This window comes from Sciurus carolinensis, chromosome 7 (assembly GCF_902686445.1).
Source record: "Sciurus carolinensis chromosome 7, mSciCar1.2, whole genome shotgun sequence".
NCBI classification, from domain to species: Eukaryota; Metazoa; Chordata; class Mammalia; order Rodentia; family Sciuridae; genus Sciurus; species Sciurus carolinensis.
Window position 1 is genome coordinate 122140335 of NC_062219.1, and position 22543 is coordinate 122162877.

A 22543-nucleotide genomic window follows, 5' to 3' on the forward strand; every position below is an offset into this window, starting at 1 on the left:
ATCTCTTTTTAGGTATGTGTGCATTTCAGTGCACTTTTATTGAAATATTGTCCAAATAATTTACTGTTTAATTATAACTTTGAAAGAAATGGCAAATGTGGAAGGGGGGATAGATTCCTTGGACAGAAGCCTGTTCAAAGCAGGAATCATTTTAATTCATGAGTGACATGCCATGGAGCAGCAATTCAAATGCTTAATAAGGAAATTTTGTGTTGATAAAAAAATTAGATATACCATATGATCTAGTAATCCCACTTCTAGGTATATGTAAAAAAAGTAATTAAATCAAGATGCAAAAGAAATGTCTGTACTCCTGTGTTCACTGCATTACTATCCACACACAAATGGATAATTTTTAAAATGTTACACAGGCATACAAGAGAAAATCATTTCATCTTTAAAAATATATTGACTCTAAAAGTACCAGCAACAAAAGCAATATCAGACAAACTGGACAGTACAGGACATGGAAAACCTGGAATACATTTTGTTAAGTGAAAGTCAATCATGAGACAAATACTACATGATTTCTTTTATGTGAGGCATTTAAAATAGTCAAATATATAGAAGTAGACAAGAGTGGTGGTTACTGGGGTGGTGAGGAGGGGAATGTGGTGACTAGTTTAATGGGTATAAATGTACAGTTAGACAAGATAAGTTCCAGAGGTGTACAACATAGTGCCTATAGTTAAAAATAAGGCATTGAACACTATAAAGGAATTATTAAAAAGAGGGATCTCTTCTTGAGTGTTCTGACTCCAAAAACAGTGACACAGGAGGTGATGAATATGGTTATCACCTTCATTATAGTGAGGCAACATGAGTCTATCATATGTCCAAATTTACTAAATTGTATAATTAATAATGTGCACTTTTGTAAGCTAGTTATAGCAAGCTGGAAAAAAATTAAAAGTGGACAAGTGATTTGAATAGACATCCCTCCTGAGAAGATACATAAATGGCCAAAAATCACATGAAAAAAAGCCAAAATCATTGCTCATTAGGAAATGAAAGTAAAATTCACAACATAATATCACTTCACACTCACAAGGATAGCTGTCAAACAAAAGAAGGGAAATAAGCATCAGAGAGGTGTGGAGAAATTTTTGGAACTATCATACATTGTAGAAATACAAAAATGGTGCTGTTACAGTTTAGAGATGAGGTGTCGCCCAAAGCTCATGTGTAAGACAATGTAAGAATGTTCAAAGGTGAAATGATTAGATTATGAGAGTTGTAACCCAATCAGTATATTAATCCACTAACATGGATTAACTGTGTGGTAACTGCAGGCAGGTAGGGTATAGCTATAGAAAGTAGGTCACTGGGGGTATGACTTTGGGGTTTGTATTTTGTCCCTGGTGCGCAGAGCCTGCCCTATTTCCTGTTCACCATGTTCTGAGCTGTTTTCCTCTGCCATTCTCTTCCAACATGTTGTTCTACCTCACCTCAGGCCCAGAATTGTGGAGTTGGTCAACCACAGACTGAACCTCTGAAACTTAAATTGTTCCTTTAAGTTGTTCTTGTCAGGTCTTTTGGTCACAGCAACACGAAGTTGACTAAAATGGTGGCAGTTCATTATGAAATACACTTTGGAACTTTCTAAAAAAGTTAAACATAGATTTACATATGATTCTGCAATTCCACAAAATGTGTGTACAAATGTTCATGGTGGCATTATTATTGCTAAAATGTATAAACAATCCAAATGTCCATCAACAGATAATAGATCAAGAGAATCTGGTACAGTCATACAATGGTATATTGTTTCATCATTAAAAAAATGTACTGATATATGCAAAAATATGTATAAGCCTCGAAAATATTATGCAAAGTAAAAGAAGTTAGATACAAAACACCATACATTTTATGAATTTAATGTCATGTCTAGAATAAGAAAAAGCACAAAGACAGAAAATAGGTTAATGTTTACAAGGGGAAAAAGGGAAGGAAGAATTAGAATTGTTAACAGGTATGGAGTTTCTATTGGGGGTGATAGAGAAATTGTGAAATTAGTGGTAAAGATTGTACAACATTGTGAGTGTACTAAATTCTATCTAATAATATAGTTTTTAAATTTTTAAATGTGAATTAATGTTTGTAAATTTCATCTTCAGATGGTAAAAAAATAGTATATGGACAGATTGATATTTCAATCATTGGTTTAAAGTGATGTTTTTTGGATTAAAGAAATACCTTAAAATGCCACTAATTTTTTTTCTCATTTAGTATAGTTCTTTTTTTAAAAGGAAGGTACCATGTTTTCCTCTTTCCTATTTTTTAAAATTTAGATTAGATTTTTTAGCTGATACATAAAACCTAAAAATTGTCCATATTTAAGGGTATCATGTGATGGTTTAATATATGCATATAATTTTTTAATTATTTATTTATTTTTTTAATTTTTTGCAGACTGCATTTTGATTCATTGTACACAAATGGGGTACATCATTTTATTTCTATGGTTGTACACAATGTAAATTCACACCATTCATGTAATCATACATGTACATAGCGTAATGATGTCTGTCTCATTCCACCATTTTTCATACCCCCCTCATTTCCTTCTATATAATCTAGTTCCCCCATTCTTATTTCACTCTCCACACCCTCAACCCAATTATATATCATTCTCCACTTATCAGGGAAAACATTCGGTCTTTGGTTTGAAACAAGAGAAACAATTCAAAAAATTGACAAAACAAAAATTTGGTTCTTTGAAAAAGTAAACAAAACTGATAAACCCCTAGCCACACTAATGAAGAGAAGGAGAGAGAAAACTCAAATTACTAGAATTTGTGATGAACTACACTTTATAATGTAAATCAGGGCAAACATCTACTTCCTCAAACATTGCCACTAGAGTTTTAAATGGTATAAGAAATTTGTAGTTTATTTTAAACCTTATCTCTATATTTTCATATAATAGGCAAATCACAGCTAGTTTTTAAAATATAGAAAGTTAAGCCAGGTGTAGTGGTACACATCTGTAATCCCAGTGGCTTGGGAGGCTGAGGCAGGAGGATCACAAGTTCAAAACCAGCCTAAGCAATTTAGTGAGGCACTAAGGAACTTGAGGAGACTGATTCAAATTTTTAAAAAAGAGGAGCGGGGACATGGGACTGAGGATGTGACTCAATGTTAAGTACCCCTGACTTCAATCCCTGGCACAAAAAAGTAAGATAAAATACACAAAGTTAAACCTCTCTAATTCATTATCATGGTAAGGAAAGAGATAGTACACATAAAAATGAGGAATTTATAACTAAAATATTTTAAGTTCAAGGTAATATGAAAATGTCCATCAAAATTGACTTAATAGGGGCTGGGGCTGTAGCTCACTGGTAGAGGGCTTGCCTAGCATGTGTGAGGCACTGGGTTTGATTCTTTAACACCACATATATATAAAATCAAGGTCTACTGACAACTAAAAAATATTTTTTAAAAAAACTGACTTAATAGAAAACTAAGCAAGGATTCAGAACTTGTTGGGGGGTGCGTCCTCTATCTTTGGCAGTTTTTATTATAAAAATAATTCTCTATAATAAACTACATTGAATCTCCAGAAAATATATCTACAAGTAAGTAAGTGGTCACCATGAAATCATGAGAGTGGTTATTCTCTGTGTGGAAAGATAGAGAACAACTGAGAGGGGATACATGAAGGGCTAAAGGAAAACTCCTTCAACATATACAAAACTTAAAAATCTATCTTTCCTCTTCATTTTTTGTCCCTCTTCTTTCCCTTGATTGTCACTGAAGACATGAACAATTCTAGTTACAATTTTCATGTATGTGTCAGAATTTTTGTGTTCTCATTTTAAGGATGCATAATATTTACATGCAACAGAATTATATAATGAAAAAGATCAACATTTCTAAAGCATAATTCCCCCTCTCTGGCCAATCCTTCATATGAACTTGATATCTTTAATTTCACAGGTACAACATATCTACTGTGTGTGTTTTCCAGGATCAATAAAAAAAAACTGAGCAAGAATAAAATGAGAGAAAAACAGTGAAAAAGAGAGAAAAGAGGTAGGAACTTGTAATTAGTTTAAATACACTGAACATAACAACATGAAAACATAAAAAAAACTCAAATGGTCATCACAATCAGTCATTTTAAATTTCCTTGAGAACAGATAGATATAAACATGATTTGCTAGAGGAGGAAAAAAAGAAACAGAGTAATAACCTGATATGAGCAATTTTTAATTTACCCTTCATTAATTCAGACTTCATTAGTGAAAAATATTATTTTTAAGTAAATATTAATTTAGGCACTGTAAAATCCACAGAAGTTAAAATAGGACTAATAAAGATACTAATAAATAAGTAAACCCAATATGATAAATATGTAACTTTATTAACAAACACAAATATTTTTGTGAGATGTTGCTCTGTAACATCACTATGTTAGGGGCCCTTTACACTAATTTGTCCCCCAAACATGATTGTGATTGGCCTGAAAGGAAAAGAAAAGACAGACCTGAGCTGGGGTGCTTAGAGTCTTAATGCAGCAGAAATCTCAAAAGCCAAAAGAATAGGCCAGATGTGAAAAAAAAAAACAACAAAAAACAAATTAGGAATGCAAACATTGACTCATCTATTCTAAAGTCTATTGGAGGTTCTAACTAGAATGGTAAACCAAGAATAAATAGTAATATTTTGGATTAATAAAATGTATTGAATCATGCTCTATAAAGGAACTGTGAGTATGGAAAAGCAAACCAAAATTCCTACATTTAAGGGGTTTACATTCTCATGCATGGAGAAATACAGAAAATATTTAAGTAAGTTAATTATGAAATAATTAAATAATGACAAACACTAAGAAAAAAATTATAGTAGTATAGTACTGAAAAAGGGTGGCACGTTTGGAAATATCCAGAAAAAATCTGAGACGTGAATAAAGACCAAGAGGGCACAGAGTTCCTCTAAATATATAATCATGTCATCAGTGAATAGGGATAGTTTGAGTTCTTCTTTTCCTATACGTATCCCTTTAATTTCTTTCGTTTGTCTAATTGCTCTGGCTAGAGTTTCAAGGACGATGTTGAATAGAAGTGGTGAAAGAGGGCATCCCTGCCTTGTTCCAGTTTTTAGGAGGAATGCTTTCAGTTTTTCACCATTTAGAATGATATTGGCCATGGGCTTAGCATAGCTGGCCTTTACAACGTTAAGGAATATTCCCACTATCCCTATTTTTTCTAGTGTTTTGAGCAAGAAGGGATGTTGTATTTTATCGAATGCTTTTTCTGCATCTATCGAAATAATCATGTGATTCTTAACGTTAAGTTGTTGATATGGTGAATGACATTTATTGATTTCCAGATGCTGAACCAACTTTGCATCCCTGGGATAAAACCCACTTGATCATGGTGCACTATCTTTTTAATATATTTTTGTATGCGATTTGCTAAAATTTTGTTGAGAATTTTTGCGTCGATGTTCATTAAGGATATTGGTCTGAAATTTTCTTTCCACAATGTGTCTCTGTCTGGTTTAGGTATCAGGGTGATATTGGCTTCATAGAATGAGTTTGGGAGGGTTCCCTCCTCTTCTATTTCATGGAATACTTTGAGGAGTACTGGAATGAGCTCTTCTTTAAAGGTTTTGTAGAACTCGGCTGAGAAGCCATCTGGTTCTGGACTTTTTTTGTTGGTAGGCTTTTGATGACCTCTTCTATTTCATTGCTTCAAATTGATTTATTTAAGTTGTGTATGTCCTCTTGGTTCAGATTAGGTAAATCATATGTCTCTAGAAGCTTGTTGATGTCTTTGAGGTTTTCTGTTTTGTTTAGAGGAACCCGGAAATGCCACCAGAAACTTTCAGAACTCATAAGTGAATTCAGTAAAGTAGCAGGTTACAAGATCAATGCTCATAAATCCAATGCATTTTTATACATAAGTGATGAAACTTCAGAAAGAGAAGTTAGGAAAACTACCCCATTCACAATAGCATCGAAAAAAATAAAATACTTGGGAATCAATCTCACGAAAGAGGTGAAAGACCTCTACAATGAGAACTACAGAACACTAAAGAAAGAAATTAAAGAAAACCTTAGAAGATGGAAAGATCTCCCATGTTCTTGGATAGGAAGAATTAATATTGTCAAAATGGCCATACTACCAAAAGTGCTATACAGATTTCATGCAATTCCAATTAAAATCCCAATGACGTACCTTACAGAAATAGAGCAAGCAATCATGAAATTCATCTGGAAGAATAAGAAACCCAGAATAGCTAAAGCAATCCTTAGTAGGAAGAGCAAAGCAGCGGGTATCGCAATACCAGATCTTCAACTATACTACAAAGCAATAGTAACAAAAACAGCATGGTATTGGTACCAAAACAGATAGGTAGATCAATGGTACAGAATAGAGGACACGGACTCAAACCCAAATAAATACAATTTTCTCATACTAGACAAAGGTGCCAAACTTATGCAATGGAGAAGAGATAGCCTCTTCAACACATGGTGCTGGGAAAACTGGAAATCCATATGCAGCAGAATGAAATTAAACTCCTATCTCTCACCCTGCACAAAATTCAACTCAAAATGGATCAAGGACCTCAGAATCAGACCAGAGACCCTTCATCTTATAGAAGAAAAAGTAGGTCCAAATCTTCAACATTCGGCTTAGGATTATACTTCCTTAAAAGGACTCCCATAGCACAAGAAATAAAAACAAGAATCAATAACTGGGATAGATTCACACTAAAAAGCTTTATCTCAGCAAAGGAAACTATCAGCAATGTGAAGAAAGAGCCTACAGAGTGGGAGAAAATCTTTGCCACTCATACTTCGGATAGAGCACGAATTTCCAGAATATACAAAGAACTCAAGAAACACTACACCAAGAATACAAATAACCCAAGCAACAAATGGCTAAGGAAATGAACAGACATTTCACAGAAGAAGATCTACAAGTAATCAACAGATATATGAAAAAATGTTCAATATCTCTAGTAATAAGAGAAATGCAAATCAAAACTACCCTCAGATTCCATCTCACCCCAATTATAATGGCAATTATCAAGAACACAAGCAACAATAGGTGTTGGTGAGGATGTGGGGGAAAAGGTACACTCATACATTGCTGGTGGGATTGCAAATTAGTTCAGCCACTCTGGAAAGCAGTATGGAGATTCCTCAGAAAGCTTGGAATGGAATCTCCATTTGACCCAGCTCTATCCCAGTAGGAAGTGTCTTATTAAGGACATTTAATCTGATTGTGGAAATCATAAAGAAAAGGCAGTGAAGAGAAAAGATCATGAGAACTAGAAGATTTTGTGAAACATTTTGGAAATTTTCTGGAGGAAAACAATTTTTTCTCCTACTGGACACAGAGGTACAAACCTATAATCTCACCTATTTGGAGGCTGAGGCAGGAGAATCAAGTTCTAGGCCAGCCTGAGCAATTTCATGAGACCCTGTCTCAAATTAAAAGTGCTGGTTATGTAGTTCATTGGTAAAGCATCCCTGGATTCAATTCTCTGAACCAGAGGAAGAAGGAAGAGGAAGAAAGGGGGAAAGAGAAGAAGGGGAAGAAAAGAAGAGGAAGAGGAAAAAAGAGAAGGAAGAGGAAGAAAGAAGAGGAGGGGGGGAGGGGAGGAGGAGGAAAAAGAAGTTGTTGTTCTTAAGCTCTCTTCCTCACTTCGAATTTGATGAACAAAAGTGCATTTTGTTTAATAGATCCCTGCCACATATTTTTCTTAATGAAAAAATAGGATTGAATTATGTGCTTAGCACAGTGCCTGGCACATAGTAAGAACTCGTGATGATGATTTATTATTATTTAGACTGATTTAAAAAATAATATCCAGAGTGCATTTATTTATCCTGATTTCCTATAACTTACCCTTCTATAATACTAAATAATAATTGGTGATCATACAATGATGCTGAATTATCAAAGATTAAATTTTGTTTAAAAACATTTGAGTTTCCAGCAAGTCACTTACAAATTAATCAGACCCTTAGGATGATAACAATGGACTGTTGTTTAATTACTCTGAATCTATCAGAATTTATTTGTATCATTTTTTCTTAATTAGAAACACATTAAAGGGGTTTCAAGATGGCGGACTAGAGGGTGGCTGCATTTCATGTTGCTCCAGGACTCAGGATTCAAAAGAGGAGATAGTGAGTGACTTGGGACCAACTCAAAGCCACCGAGTGAGTCTCTCCCGTTGGGGAGGCATCCAGGATGGGGCAGTAGTCCCTGAACGTAGGCAACTTTGTGAAGTAGAGTTGCCCGGCAAGACACCCCTCCCCCCACTGGAGCGGTAAACACGGACAACTGGGAACTTTGCAGAGGAAGATGCTCAGCACAGCGCTTGGTTTCAGAGTAACTCGCCAGGCTTCAGCGGCTGCCCAGAGGAGGGGCTGCATAGGCAGGCAATTAGGTGCAGAGCAGGGTCCCAGGACCTAGGCGGCTTTTCGGTGGAAGAGCTGCAGAGACAAGCTGAGGGATGGAGCGAAGGTTCCAGGACTGCGGGCAGATTCTCTGAGGAGAGGCAGTCTAAGGAGACTCGTGTGCGAAGGGTGAAGCTCCCAGGCCCAGGAGGTAAATCCGGGCCCCTGGGAACGTTGCCTGGGAAGGCTGCCCTGCCCAGGCAGCAAGATACCCTTCTCCCGCTGGAGCAGTGAACACGAACAGCTGGGAATTTTGCAGAGGAGGCCGCACAGCACAATGCTTGGTTTCGGAGCAACCCGCCGGGGCTCCGGCGGTTACCAGAGGAAGAGCTGGGCGGCGAGCTGTTTGGACTCACAGCAACCTCCTGAACAACGGGGGGGGGGCTATCCTGAGGAACTGGAGGTGCGCAGTGAGTTGCTTGGTCTCCAAGCGACCACACAGAACACCGGGTGGCTGCCTGGAGGAAGAGGTGAGCGGCGGGTCACTGGGGCTCAGAGCATCTGTACGAGGCTCCAGGTGGCTGCTCAGAGGAGGGGTCCCATAGCCAGGCGATTAGATGCAAAGCTCAGTCCAGGGACCTAGGCGCCTTTTGGTGGAAAAGCTACACAGAGATAAGCTGAGGGATGGAGCGAAGGTTCCAGGACTGCGGGCAGATTCTCTGAGGAGGGGCAACCTAAGGAGACTCATTTGGGAAGGGTGAGGCTCCCAGGCCCAGGAGGTAGGTCGGGGCCCCTGGGAAGTTGCCTAGGAAGGCTGCCCTGCCCAGTCGGTAGTTGTGGACTCAGGGGAACCTCTAGGAGGGGAACTGACCAGCGAGACCTCCCCGCCGGGTGAGTCTTCCCTGCTGGGTGAGGTTTTCCCACAAGGACGGTAAAACCAGAGACACAGGCCCAAACAGGCCTTGCCTCAGCCTGCAGCCTAGTTCCCCTTTGGATGACCATTGGTCAACAAGTGGAGGCACCTCTGCCCACTAGCAGGGAATATACCCCACATGAAGGCCACCACCCCTAGAGAGCAGCTTCCTTGTGGAGCACCGCATTATCAACTTCCTCCAAGACTTCAGGCTACTGAAGGATAGGAGGGGATACACTAGCAATCTTCAGGGACATTATAAGTCAATAGAGGAAATTTGCAACATCTCAGCAGTCCACTGATACCGGAACAACCTGAGAAAACAAGGGAATAAAATGCCTCAAACAAAACTAGATGTTATATCAATAAAATCCAATGACAGCATGGCAGAAGAAATGTCAGAAAGGGAGTTCAGAATGTACATAATTAAGATGATCAGGGAAGCAAACGATGAGATGAAGGACCAAATGCAGGCATTGAATGATCGCACCAATCGACAGTTAAAAGAGCAAATACAGGAAGCAAAAGACCATTTCAATAAAGAGTTAGAGATATTGAAAAAAAACCAAACAGAAATCCTTGAAATGAAGGAAACAATAAACCAAATTAAGTACTCCATAGAAAGCACAACCAATAGGATAGAACACCTGGAAGACAGAACCTCAGATACTGAAGACAAAATATTTAACCTTGAAAACAAAGTTGAAGAAACAGAGAAGATGGTAAGAAACCATGAACAGAATCTCCAAGAACTATGGGATATCATGAAAAGGCCAAATTTGAAAATTTGGGATTGAGGAAGGCTTAGAGAAACAAACCAAAGGAATGAACAATCTATTCAATGAAATAATATCAGAAAATTTCCCAAATCTGAAGAATGAAATGGAAAATCAAGTTCAAGAGGCTTATAGGACTCCAAATACACAAAATTACAACAGACCCACACCAAGGCACATTATAATGAAAATACCTAACATACAAAATAAAGACAGAATTTTAAAGACTGTGAGAGAAAAGAACCAAATTACATTCAGGGGGAAACCAATATAGATTTCAACAGATTTTTCAATCCAGACCTTAAAAGCTAGAAGGGCCTGGAACAACATTTTTCAAGCCCTAAAAGAAAATAGATGACAACCAAGAATCTTATACCCAGCAAAACTTACCTTCAAATTTGACAATGAAATAAAATCCTTCCATGATAAACAAAAGCTAAAAGAATATACAAAAAGAAAGCCGGCATTACAGAACATTCTCAGCAAAATATTCCATGAGGAAGAGATGAAAAACAAAGAAGCAAATCAGCAAAGGGAGGAGCTATCCTAAAGGAACTCTCAAATAAAGAGGAATCAAGTCATGTCAAAAATAAACAAATAAATGAATAAAATGAGTCAAATGACCGGGAATACAAATCATATCTCAATAATAACCCTGAATATTAATGGCCTGAATTCATCAATCAAAAGACATAGACTGGCAGATTGGATCAAAAAGAAAGATCCAACAATATGCTGCCTATAAGAGACTCACCTCATAGAAAGAGATACCCATAGACTAAAGGTGAAAGGATGGGAAAAAACATACCATGCACATGGACTCAGCAAAAAAGCTGGGGTATCCATCCTCATTCAGATAATGTGGACTTCAAGCCAAAGTTAGAAGGGATAAAGAAGGACATTTCATAATGCTTAAGGGAAGCATAAATCAGCAAGACATAACAATCATAAATATCTATGCCCCAAAAGTGGCTCACCCATGTATGTTAAACAAATCCTTCTCAATCTCAGAAACCAAATAGACCATAATACAATAATACTAGGTGATTTTAACACGCCTCTCTCACCACTGGACAGATCTTCCAAACAAAAATTGAACAAAGAAACCATAGAATTCAATAACACAATCAATAATTTAGACTTAACAGACATTTATAGAATATACCATCCAACAAAGAGTGAATACACTTTCTTCTCAGCAGCACATGGATCCTTCTCTAAAATAGACCATATATTATGCCACAAAGTGTCGGGGTTTCCGGGACCCCCAGCCTTCGGCACGGTCAAGATGGCGCCTGGCGCTGAGCCAAAAGCGGCCAGCTATACAGTAAACAACCAGCGAATTCCAATGATTGGCTAGTTAACGATGTGATTAGAGCATGCCCCCCTTGTGTACCTATTCTATGCCTGCAGCTGTCCGCGCGTTTACCTCGTGTGCTCTCCCCTGATTGGTTGAAGTGTATATAAGCTTGATGGGTGGGGGAAAGAGGGGGAAGCTGAGAGTAGGGGAAGCTGAGAGTAGGAGTAGAAGCGAGGAAGAAGAGTGCGAGCGAGGGCGAGAGCCGAGCAGGAGAAGCGGAGCGGCCAAAGCAGGCGTGAGCCGAGCGGGAGAAGCGGAGCGACCGAAGCAGGCGAGAGTTAAGCAGAGGGAAAGAGAGCGAGAGAAAGAAAAGAGAGAAAGGGATAGAAAAGAGGGAAAGAAAGGAAGACTGTGCACAATAAACTTCCAAAGCTTCAGATGTTTGTCGTGTCTCTTTCTGCGGGCAGAGGGAACACGATAACAAAGCTAATGTTAGCAAATACAAGAAGATAGAGACACTACCTTGTATTCTATCAGATCAAAAGGGATTGAAGTTAGAAATAAATGAAAGAGTAAAAAACAGAAACTACTCCAACACCTGGAGATTAAACAATATGCTATTATATGATGAATGGATAATAGAAGATATTGGGAAGGAAATTAAAAAATTCTTAGAGGTAAATGAGAACAATGAAACATCATATCAAAATCTCTGGGACACTATGAAAGCAGTACTTAGTGGAAAATTTATTTCGTGGAGCGCATTCAATAAAAGAAGTAAAACTCAACAAATAAACGACTTAACATTACAGCTCAAAGCCCTAGAAAAAGAACAGACCAACACCAAAAGTAGTAGAAGACAGGAAATAGTTAAACTCAGAGCTGAAATCAATGAAATTGAAACAAAAGAAACAATACAAAAAATTGACAAAATAAATAGTTGGTTCTTTGAAAAAATAAACAAAATTGATAAACCTTTAGCCACACTAACAAAGAGAAGATGAGAGAAAACCCAAATCACCAAAATTCGGAATGAACAAGGAAATATCACAACAGACACAATTGAAATACAAAACATAATTAGAAGCTATTTTGAAAATCTATACTCCAACAAAATAGAAAATTTCGAAGATATCACAAGTTTCCAGAGACATATGAACTGCCTAAACTGAACGAGGAGGACATATACAATTTAAATAGACCAATTTCAATTAATGAAATAGAAGAAGTCATCAAAAGCCTACCAACAAAGAAAAGTCCAGGACCAGACTGGTTCTCAGCTGAGTTCTACAAAACCTTTAAAGAAGAGCTCATTCCAATACTCCTCAAAGTATTCCATGAAATAGAAGAGGAGGGAGCTCTCCAAAACTCATTCTATGAAGCCAATATCACCCTGATACCTAAACCAGACAGAGACACATCGAGGAAAGAAAATTTTAGACCAATATCCTTAATGAACATCGACACAAAAATTCTCAACAAAATTTTAGCAAATTGCATACAAAAACATATTAAAAATGTAGTGCACCATGATCAAGTGGGTTTCATCCCAGGGATGCAAGGTTGGTTCAACATCAGGAAATCAATAAATATAATTCACCATATCAACAGACTTAAAGTCAAGAATCACATGATTATTTCAATAGATGCAGAAAAAGCATTTGATAAAATATAGCACCCCTTCATGCTCAAGACACTAGAAAAAATAGGGATAGTGGGAACATTTCTTCACATTGCAAAGGCCATCTAAGCTAAGCCCATGGCTAATATCATTCTAAATGGTGAAAAACTGAAAGCATTCCCCCTAAAATCTGGAACAAGGCAGGGATGCCCTCTTCCACCACTCCTATTCAATATCGTCCTTGAAACTCCAGCCAGAGCAATTAGACAGACCAAAGAAATTAAAGGGATACAAATAGGAAAAGAAGAACTCAAACTATCCCTATTTGCTGATGATATGATTGTATACTTAGAGGAACCAGAAAATTCCACCAGAAAACTTTTAGAACTCATAAGTGAATTCAGTAAAGTAGCAGGATATAAGATCAATGCTCATAAATCCAATGCATTTTTATACATAAGTGATGAATCTTCAGAAAGAGAAGTTAGGAAAACTACCCCATTCACAATAGCCTCAAAAAAAATAAAATACTTGGGAATCAATCTCATGAAAGAGGTGAAAGACCTCTACAATGAGAACTACAGAACACTAAAGAAAGAAATTAAAGAACACCTTAGAAGATGGAAAGATCTCCCATGTTCCTGGATAGGCAGAATTAATATTGTCAAAATGACCATACTACCAAAAGTGCTATACAGATTCAATGCAATTCCAATTAAAATCCCAATGACGTACCTTACAGAAATAGAGCAAGCAATCATGAAATTCATCTGGAAGAATAAGAAACCCAGAATAGCTAAAGCAATCCTTCGCAGGAAAAATGAAGCTGGGGATATTTCAATACCAGAACTTCAACTATACTACAAAGCAATAGGAACAAAAATGACATGGTATTGGTACCAAAATAGACAGGTAGATCAATGGTACAGAATAGAGGACATGGACACAAACCCAAATAAGTACAATTTTCTCATACTACACAAAGGGGCCAAAAATATGCAATGGAGAAAAGATAGCCTCTTCAACAAATGGTGGTGGGAAAATTGGAAATCCATATGCAACAGAATGAAACTAAACCCATATCTCTCACCATGCACAAAACTAAACTCAAAATGGATTAAGGACCTCAGAATCAGACCAGAGACCCTGCATCTTATAGAAGAAAAAGTAGGTCCAAATCTTCAACATGTCGGCCTAAGACCAGACTTCCTCAACAGGACTCCCATAGCACAAGAAATAAAAGCAAGAATCAACAACTGGGATAGATTCACACTAAAAAGCTTTCTCTCAGCAAAGGAAACTATCAGCAATGCGAAGAAAGAGCCTACAGAGTGGGAGAAAATCTTAGCCAATCATACTTCAGATAGAGCACTAATCTCCAGAATCTATAAAGAATTCAAAAAACTCAACACCAAGATTACAAATAACCCAATCGACAAATGGTCTAAGGAAATGAACAGACACTTCACAGAAGACCTACAAGCAATCAACAAACATATGGAAAAATGTTCAACATCTCTAGTAATAAGAGAAATGCAAATCAAAACCACCCTAAGATTCCATCTCACCCCAATTAGAATGGCAATTATCAAGAATACAAGCAACAACAGGTGTTGGCGAGGATGTGGGGAAAAAGGTACACTCATACATTGCTGGTGGGGTTGCAAATTAGTGCAGCCACTCTGGAAAGCAGTATGGAGATTCCTTAGAAAACTTGGAATGGAACCACCATTTGACCCAGCTATCCCACTCCTTGCCTATACCCAAAGGACTTACAATCAGCATACTACAGAGATACAGCCACATCAATGTTCTTTGCTGCTCAATTCACCATAGCCAAATTGTGGAACCAACCTAGATGCCCTTCAATTGATGAATGGATAAAGAAACTGTGGCATATATATATACAATGGAATATTACTCAGCCATAAAGAATGATAAAATTATGGCATTTGCAGGCAAATGGATGAAATTGGAGAATATCATGCTAAGTGAGATAAGCCAATCTCAAAAAACCAAAGGAAGAATGATCTCGCTGTTAAGTGGATGATGACACATAATGGGGCATGGGAGGGGTTAGTTTTAGAGTTAGAGTTAGGGAGGGAGGCAAGAATGGGGGAAGGAAGGACTGTATAGAGGGAAAAGAGGAATGGGAAGGGTGGGGGGAAGGGAAAAAATAACAGAATGAATCAACCAACATTACCCTATGTAAATTTATGATTACACAAATGGTACGCCTTTACTCCATGTACAAACAGAGAAACAACATGTATCCCATTTGTTTACAATAAAAAAAAATAAGGCACAAAGCATATGGTATGCATTCCACAAATTCTATTCTATATTAGAACTAAAAAAAAGAAAGAAAGAAACACATTAAATTGTTATTTCATTCCTATAGAAATGTGTTAACTTCAAACAGTGGAATGAAACTGACTAAACTATCCTGTACATACACGAATATACCACAGTGAATTTCACCTTTATGTATATCTATAAAGCACTAATTTTTAAAAACTAGAAATAAATAGTAGGAAGACCTGCAGAATAGAGGAAAAGGAACAGTAGGAGAAGAGGGAAAAAGGAAGTACTGGGGATTGAATTGGAGCAATTATATCCCAAACTTGTATGATTATGTCAAAATAAACACCAATGTTATGTATAACTTTAATGTAATAATAAAAATAAATAAAGGAAAGAAAATACCTCAGCTTTTAAATGATTAATAATTTTTCTTTCTAAAAATATTTTTTAAGTAATAAGTATTTATTTATAGTCACATAGTTCATTTTGTGAATTCATGAAGGAATTTTTCCGGGGGGTAGGATTCTATGGGGATTCTTTTTTTGTTGCTCTAGTTAGTTACACATGACAATAGAATGCATTTTGACACATCATACATAAATGGAGTATAACTTCTCATTCCTCTGGTTATATATGATGTAGAATTCCATCAGTCGTGTAGTCATATATATACGTACGTAATAATGTCTGATTCATTCTGTTGTCCTTCCTACCCCCATACCTACTCCCTTCCCTTCACTACCCTCTGCCTAATCCAAAGTACTTTATTTTTCCCTAGTCGCCCCCTTATCGTGTTCTTGCCTAAAGCAACGTTTAGAATTTCCAATTTAGTTTAAGGTACAACAGGATTTAGTGCAGGGGGATAGTATAAAGAAAGAAAATTCTTTTTGATTGTAAATATCTCTAGTATGGGCCTGAAAACATAAAAGTAAGAATCAACCATGCATAATGTCCTGGGTACATCTGCCATAAACTGTAGAATTAATAAGTCTAGACAGCAAAAAGCCCTAAGGTAGCATATACACACACTCCTTACTCTGAGTTGATATGAGAAATTTTCCTTTAAATCTCTGTTATGTCATAAAGTTATTCTTCCTTATGAGTAACACTCCATTATGTATATATACCACATTTTCTTTATCCATTCATCTGCTGAAGGGCACCAAGATTGGTTCCATAGCTTAGCTATTGTGAATTGAGCTGCTATAAATATTAATGTGGTTGCATCACTGTAGTATGCTAATTTTAAATCCCTTGGATTTATACCAAGGAGTGGGATAACTGGGTCAAATGGTGGTTTCATTCCAAGTTTTCCAAGGAATCTCCAAACAGCTTTCCAGAGTGGTTGCACCAATTTGCAGTCCCGACAACATGACTTTACGACATTTACCAGCAAATAGATCTGGAGACTATAATGCTAAGTGAAATAAGCCAATCCCAAAGAGCCAAAGTTCGAATGTTATATGTGGAAGCTAATAATAAGGGGAGGGGGCGGGGTGGTGAGGGGAAGAATAGAAGTTCAGTAGATTAGAAAATGGGGAACAGAGGGAAAGAAGGGGAGATAAGAAAAGGAAAGACAGTGAAATGGATCTGACATAACTTCCCCACCTACATTTAAGAAAACAACAGTGAACTCCCCCATCCTGTACATCCACAAGAATGGGGTCCTAACTAGAATAAAATATATTCCATGCTTGTATAATTAAATCAAAATAGAGTCTACTGTCACATATAACTAAAACGAACTAATAAATTTGAAAACAAGAGGCTGGGCCGGCCAGGCCGCGAGGTACTGGGCCTGCGCAGGCAGCCTGGGCGGAGTGTTGCGGGGACGGAGGTGACATCGTCCTCCTCGCCTGCCCAGCCCGGCCACTAACGGGTTGCCCTCGGCAAAGACACCAGCGCGGGCTGCGCCCTATCAGGGCTCCCGCCGCTACCGCGTGGCCTGAACAGCCTCCTCAACACGAGCAGGGCCTCGTGGGGGAAGCTGGAGCGCGTCTACAGGCCGCACAGCCACATCCACAAAGAGGTGAGCCCGGTTGGGCCCTGCCACGCCACCAGCACCGCCAGTTCGGGGCCAGCCGCCCAGCGTGGTCCGGGCAACCTCACCACTTCTTGGTACTAGCTGCGCTGGGATGCGCTGGGATGGTGGGATTAAGGCAGCTGGACATGTCGCTGCCGTGCCAGTTGTGGGACCTATACGAATCAATCCAGGACTACAAACACCTGGGCCAAGAAGTGAGTTTATGCCAGGACCTGTCTTCCTCCCTGCATTCAGACTTGCTCCCACTCCCTGCACTCGGACTGCTGGCCTCACTGATGATGATGAGCCTCCTGATGCCAGGCTACCCCCTGACCCACCACCCCTCACTGTGCCCCAGACACACAATGCCGGAGATTGGTGGCTGCAGGACCCCTTTCACATCAGCCTCTGAATAGCTGAGATAGGTGGGAATGCACCCATGCAAAAGGCTCAAAATATGCCCTGGAGCAAGTTTTCAGAAGACAGTGCCTGCTCTTCCACCTGTTACCACCTCACTTCTCAGGAGAGCCAGGCATATGCCCTTCAGGCAAAACTGCCAAACCCCTCCTGGTTGGCACCTGGGTGGGCACCTGGGTTGCCCTTGGTACTAGGCCTCCTCTTCCACATACATGCACCCCCAGCTTGACAATGGGGCCCAAAATATCCTGCACTCTCCTTGGCATCACTGGGATTGGTGTGAGTGCCTGGCTCCCATCTTTTTTTCATCTTTTGCTGCTACTGAGAGCTGCTGGCTCAGGGGCATCTTACCTCCAGTCCCTGGGATCCACTGCCCTGCATAAGGGCCTCAGGACCCATGCCTGCAACCTATCCAAGACCCCATGCTGGATTTTTAAGTTTAGGGGTCAGCCTCGTGGACTGGTAAATAAATAAATAAATAATCTCAGGGGGAAAAAAACTAAAAACAGAAAAAAAAAAAAAAAAACTCTACCATGGGTTTTTCTCCTCAAAATAATAATAATAGCAATAAAATAATGAAGAAGGGCAGCCATTCTTCAGAGAGGGTTTTTTAAAGTCTGTGTGAGTGTGTGGGTATGTGTCTTTACAAGAACATGAAAATATCTAGATGCGATAACTTTATGTCATGTAAGTTAAAAAAGCAAAGTGCAGTCCAGAATCCCCTTCCTTGTTACTCTCCACCCCTGTGCTACTCTCAATGCCAGGAGGACAACTAGCAGGTTCTGACAGAAGCTTCTAGTGTTGGGCTTCAATATTTTAGAGGAGGCCAAAAGAAAAAGAGCTATTCAGTGTATCCCATGAAATGATATTTTTCTGTTGATGTCAGGTAAGTTTTTAAGGAAATTTTTGTTGTGAAGGTGAAGAACAATGATAGGTGTGTGTATTTATGAAGGACCCAACAAAGGTCAATAGAACAAAGAATCTAGAGAAAAAGGTCTGAATATAATGTCTTTGACCCTCAAGATTTGTCCACCTTTGAATTTATCCCTTTTCTCTGTTAAAAAACCTTCAGGATTCTTCTAGAAAAGCTGTAATCCTCTATAACCTTAGCCTCTAGGTTTTACCTTATATTCTCTGATCCTCAAAACTTACCTGGTTCTTTTCCTATTAGTTCTGAATCTATTCCATGGTCTCCATTATCCCTACATGCCTCAGTTCTCCTTCCACAGATATTTGTCCATAAGGACATTTTTTTCTGTCAGGTGAGAACATTCTGAGCCCACTTTCTTCTCAGCATCCCCTCCCCAGAATTCAGTCACTCACCTAAACTCCAGTCAAAAATTCATTCAGGCAAATCTCCTAAAGATCTGAAATCTCCCTTACCTCTTTTAGAGAAGAATAAGAGCAGGTCTGTGATTAGATAGGGCCTTCTTCATTTCCCTGGGCTGATGTTTTACTCAAACCACAATTCTGATCCAAGACAAAAGCTCCCGTTCCTCAACCCTCTCCTCAATACCTTACCATGGGCCAACCCCAGAGAGAATCCTTCCCCTGCAGTCTTTAGGAATAATGGAGGTCTCAACTCTCTTGAGGAAAATCTCAATCACAATTCTCCAATTTGCTTGCAGAAAAGAAATGAAGAAACACACTGCATTTAATCTATATAGGAATCAGTAAAAACATATCTGAAATTCCATTTTTCACATTGTGCATAATTGGTGGTCAGTTCACAACAAAAGGTCATGTTAGCTTCCCTTCTAATCATGATGCTAATTTCATTCAATCAAGTCACCTCTGAGAAACCCACTATAAAGGGTAAGTTTATCAATGGGTGAAGGGAGACAGGAAATGGTAGAAGTGAACTAGACAGCAAGTCCCAATCTCCTCCAACACAGAAAGGAGGCAGCAAAGGAAAATCAGAATTGAGAGATGAGTAGCAAAATAAATGCTCTAAGACTCAATATTACAAAATCTGAAACCTGGAGAGACTGGAAAATAGGTTACCAGAGTAGAAAATAAGCTCAGAGTTCCCATTACCCTGAACCCAAATCTGGTATGGGAAGGGGGAAGAGGCATGGTATGGGAAGGAGCAGAAATTCTCAAGTTCACCAACTTAAAAACATTTGAAAAGACAGACAAAATTTAAAACACAACAGTAACAGAAGGGTCCTTAAAGCAGAGCAAACAACTTAAAACAAAATCATGAAAAGAAAACTGAGATGGGGGTCCTCAGTCATTTGTGGAGCCCTCAGTCGATCAGTCACCCTGTAAATCAACACAGCATCTTCCCATGCCCAGACAGATGCAAATTAAACCAACAGGAAATCCCTTGAAGTGGGACCTCTTAAGAACTTCTAGAACAACCACTAGTTGAAAATCACTGAAACTCCCTCTCCCTCCCCTTCAAGGTGAATAAGGGGAATGGGCTGGTAGGGACCTCTGCATGGAACCGTGCCTAACTCTGCTCAGCATGACCCAGGCAAGGGCAGAAAGCTCTGCACAGCATCTACTCAATCAACTCAAGACAGAGACAGCAATGATCCTCTGGCCCCAAACAAAGGAAAGCAGATTCACCAGGCCCACACCACTGGCACCATAGGAAACCTAGGAATGGTCCCTAGGATCACAGGGCTGTACCAGAAGGAAGCTGCTTGAATATCCAATGACAGACCTGGTGGAAAATTACCAGAGCCTACACAACAGGAAGAGGCTGCTCCCCGTCTTAACTGATGCACAACCTGACCTGTTATCATAACTGGTGAGTGAAAGGGCATTCTTTGGATACTTGTAGGACCTTGCATCAGACTTAGTGAACAGAAGAAATCAAAGCCTGCCACTCACAACCTAGGGCAGTGGAAACTAGAGTCCAGGTTTACCACCTAAGACTCTTCATTATAGTACCTCGGAGAGTGACATCAGTTGGGGGAATACTCCTGTACCACAGAACACCCATGGAAAAAGCCACAACCAGAGTTTCTGTACTCACACACAGACACCAAGATTGTCACTACCATGAAAAGGATCCTGTAGAGGGGAGGAGGTACACCGGGACCCACAGCAATCACAGGGACACTCCGGTGTCTGCATTCTGAACTACTGCAAAAACAAAAACAGTCAAGCAACAACACTGCACCCTCCAGTGAGCTGCAGGCCCCTGAGCTGACAAACACTGAAGCTGCTAGTAGGTTCATAGAAATGATGGAATTGGCTCCTATTCCCCTGCAGCTCTGAAGAGATCCACAGCCAAAGAATGATGGACATCTGGTAAATGTCCAAATCCCAATGAAAATCCAAACCAAAATTCAACAAGAATTTTCTTCACCTTGACATGGTTTACTATAAACAACTTTCATGTCAACTTTGATCACATAAACAACTCTTTAACTTGAATGATAATCGTTAACCCAATAGCCAACACTGTACCTTTGACCCATTTGAATGTGTTTCATCTAGTGCTTTAAAGCATTAATTGGAATCAATCTTCCTATCTTTGTTTTCATAGCTCTGGTTTATACCTACTTCCCTTACTGCCACTCATCCTCTTTCATTATATGCTACTACCTCAACTATTCACCATTTACCTATTTCTCCTTTCTACATTGGTGTAAATTATTCTTTTATACATTTTCTCTCTCTCTCTTTCTGTCTCTTTCCTCTCCTTTTTGCCAAATCTTTCTCCCTCCCCCTTTTAGCCCTCACTTAAGGTTATTGTAAGTTTACTAAATTTAACAGCTAGAAAGAAGCAAGATGATGAGCTAGAGAAGCCTGTTTTCCTTGTCTCTCCATGACCCAGAATTCAACCAGCAGGAACACTGCTTCTCTGTGAGGCCAATATCATCCTGAATGGAGAAAAGCTGAAAACATGCCCTCTAAAAACAGGGACAAGACAAGGATGCCCACTTTTTATCACTATCACTTCTATTCAACATAGTCCTTGAAACTCTAGCCAGAGCAATTAGGCAAGAGAAGGAAATTAAAGGAATATGAATAGGAAAAAGAAGAGCTCAAACTATCTCTGCTTGCCAATGACATGATCCTGTATTTCAAATACCCAAAAAGCTCCATGAAGACTTCTGGAGCTCATATATAAATTTAGCAAAGTAGAAGGATGAAAGATCAATACCCCAAAATTAATCATGTTCCTATACTCCAATGATGAATCTGCTGAAAAAGAAATTAGGAATACTATTCCATCCAAAATAGACTCAAAAAAATACTTTTAATCAATCTAACAAAAGAGGTGAAGGACTTCTACAATAAAAACTACAGAACACTAAAGAAATTGAAGAAGACCTTAGAAGATGGGAAGACCTCCCATGTTCTTGAATAGGCAGAATATTGTCAAAATATCCATAACTCCCAAAAGCACTATACAGATTCAGTGAAATTCCCATCAAACTTCCATTGTCATTCTTCTCAGAAATAGAAAAAGTGATCATAAATTTTATTTGAAATAATAAGAGGCCCAAAATAACCAAAGCAATTCATTGAAAAAAAAGGCCAAGCAGGAAGCATCACAATACCAGACATCAAATTATTCTTCAGACTATAGTTTAAAAAAAAAAACCAGCATGGTATTGGCACCAAAATAGACATGAAGACCAATGGAATAGCTTAGAAGACAGAGACAAACCCACATAAATACAGTTATCTCATATTTGACAAAGATGCCAAAAACATACATTTGAGAAAAGATAGCCTCTTTAACAAATGATGCTGGGAAAACTGGAACTATATGTAGTAGAATGAAATTTAACCCCTCTCTCTCACCATGCACAAAAATCAACTCTAAGTGGATCAAAGACTAGGAATTAGACCATAAAC

General features: G+C 38.7%; 1 pseudogene; it reads left to right on the forward strand.

The window, feature by feature from the left end:
• LOC124989321 (leucine repeat adapter protein 25-like) overlaps positions 1-17714 on the forward strand; it is a 57024-nt pseudogene extending 39310 nt beyond the window's left edge.
• The last annotated feature ends 4829 nt before the right edge of the window (positions 17715-22543 follow it).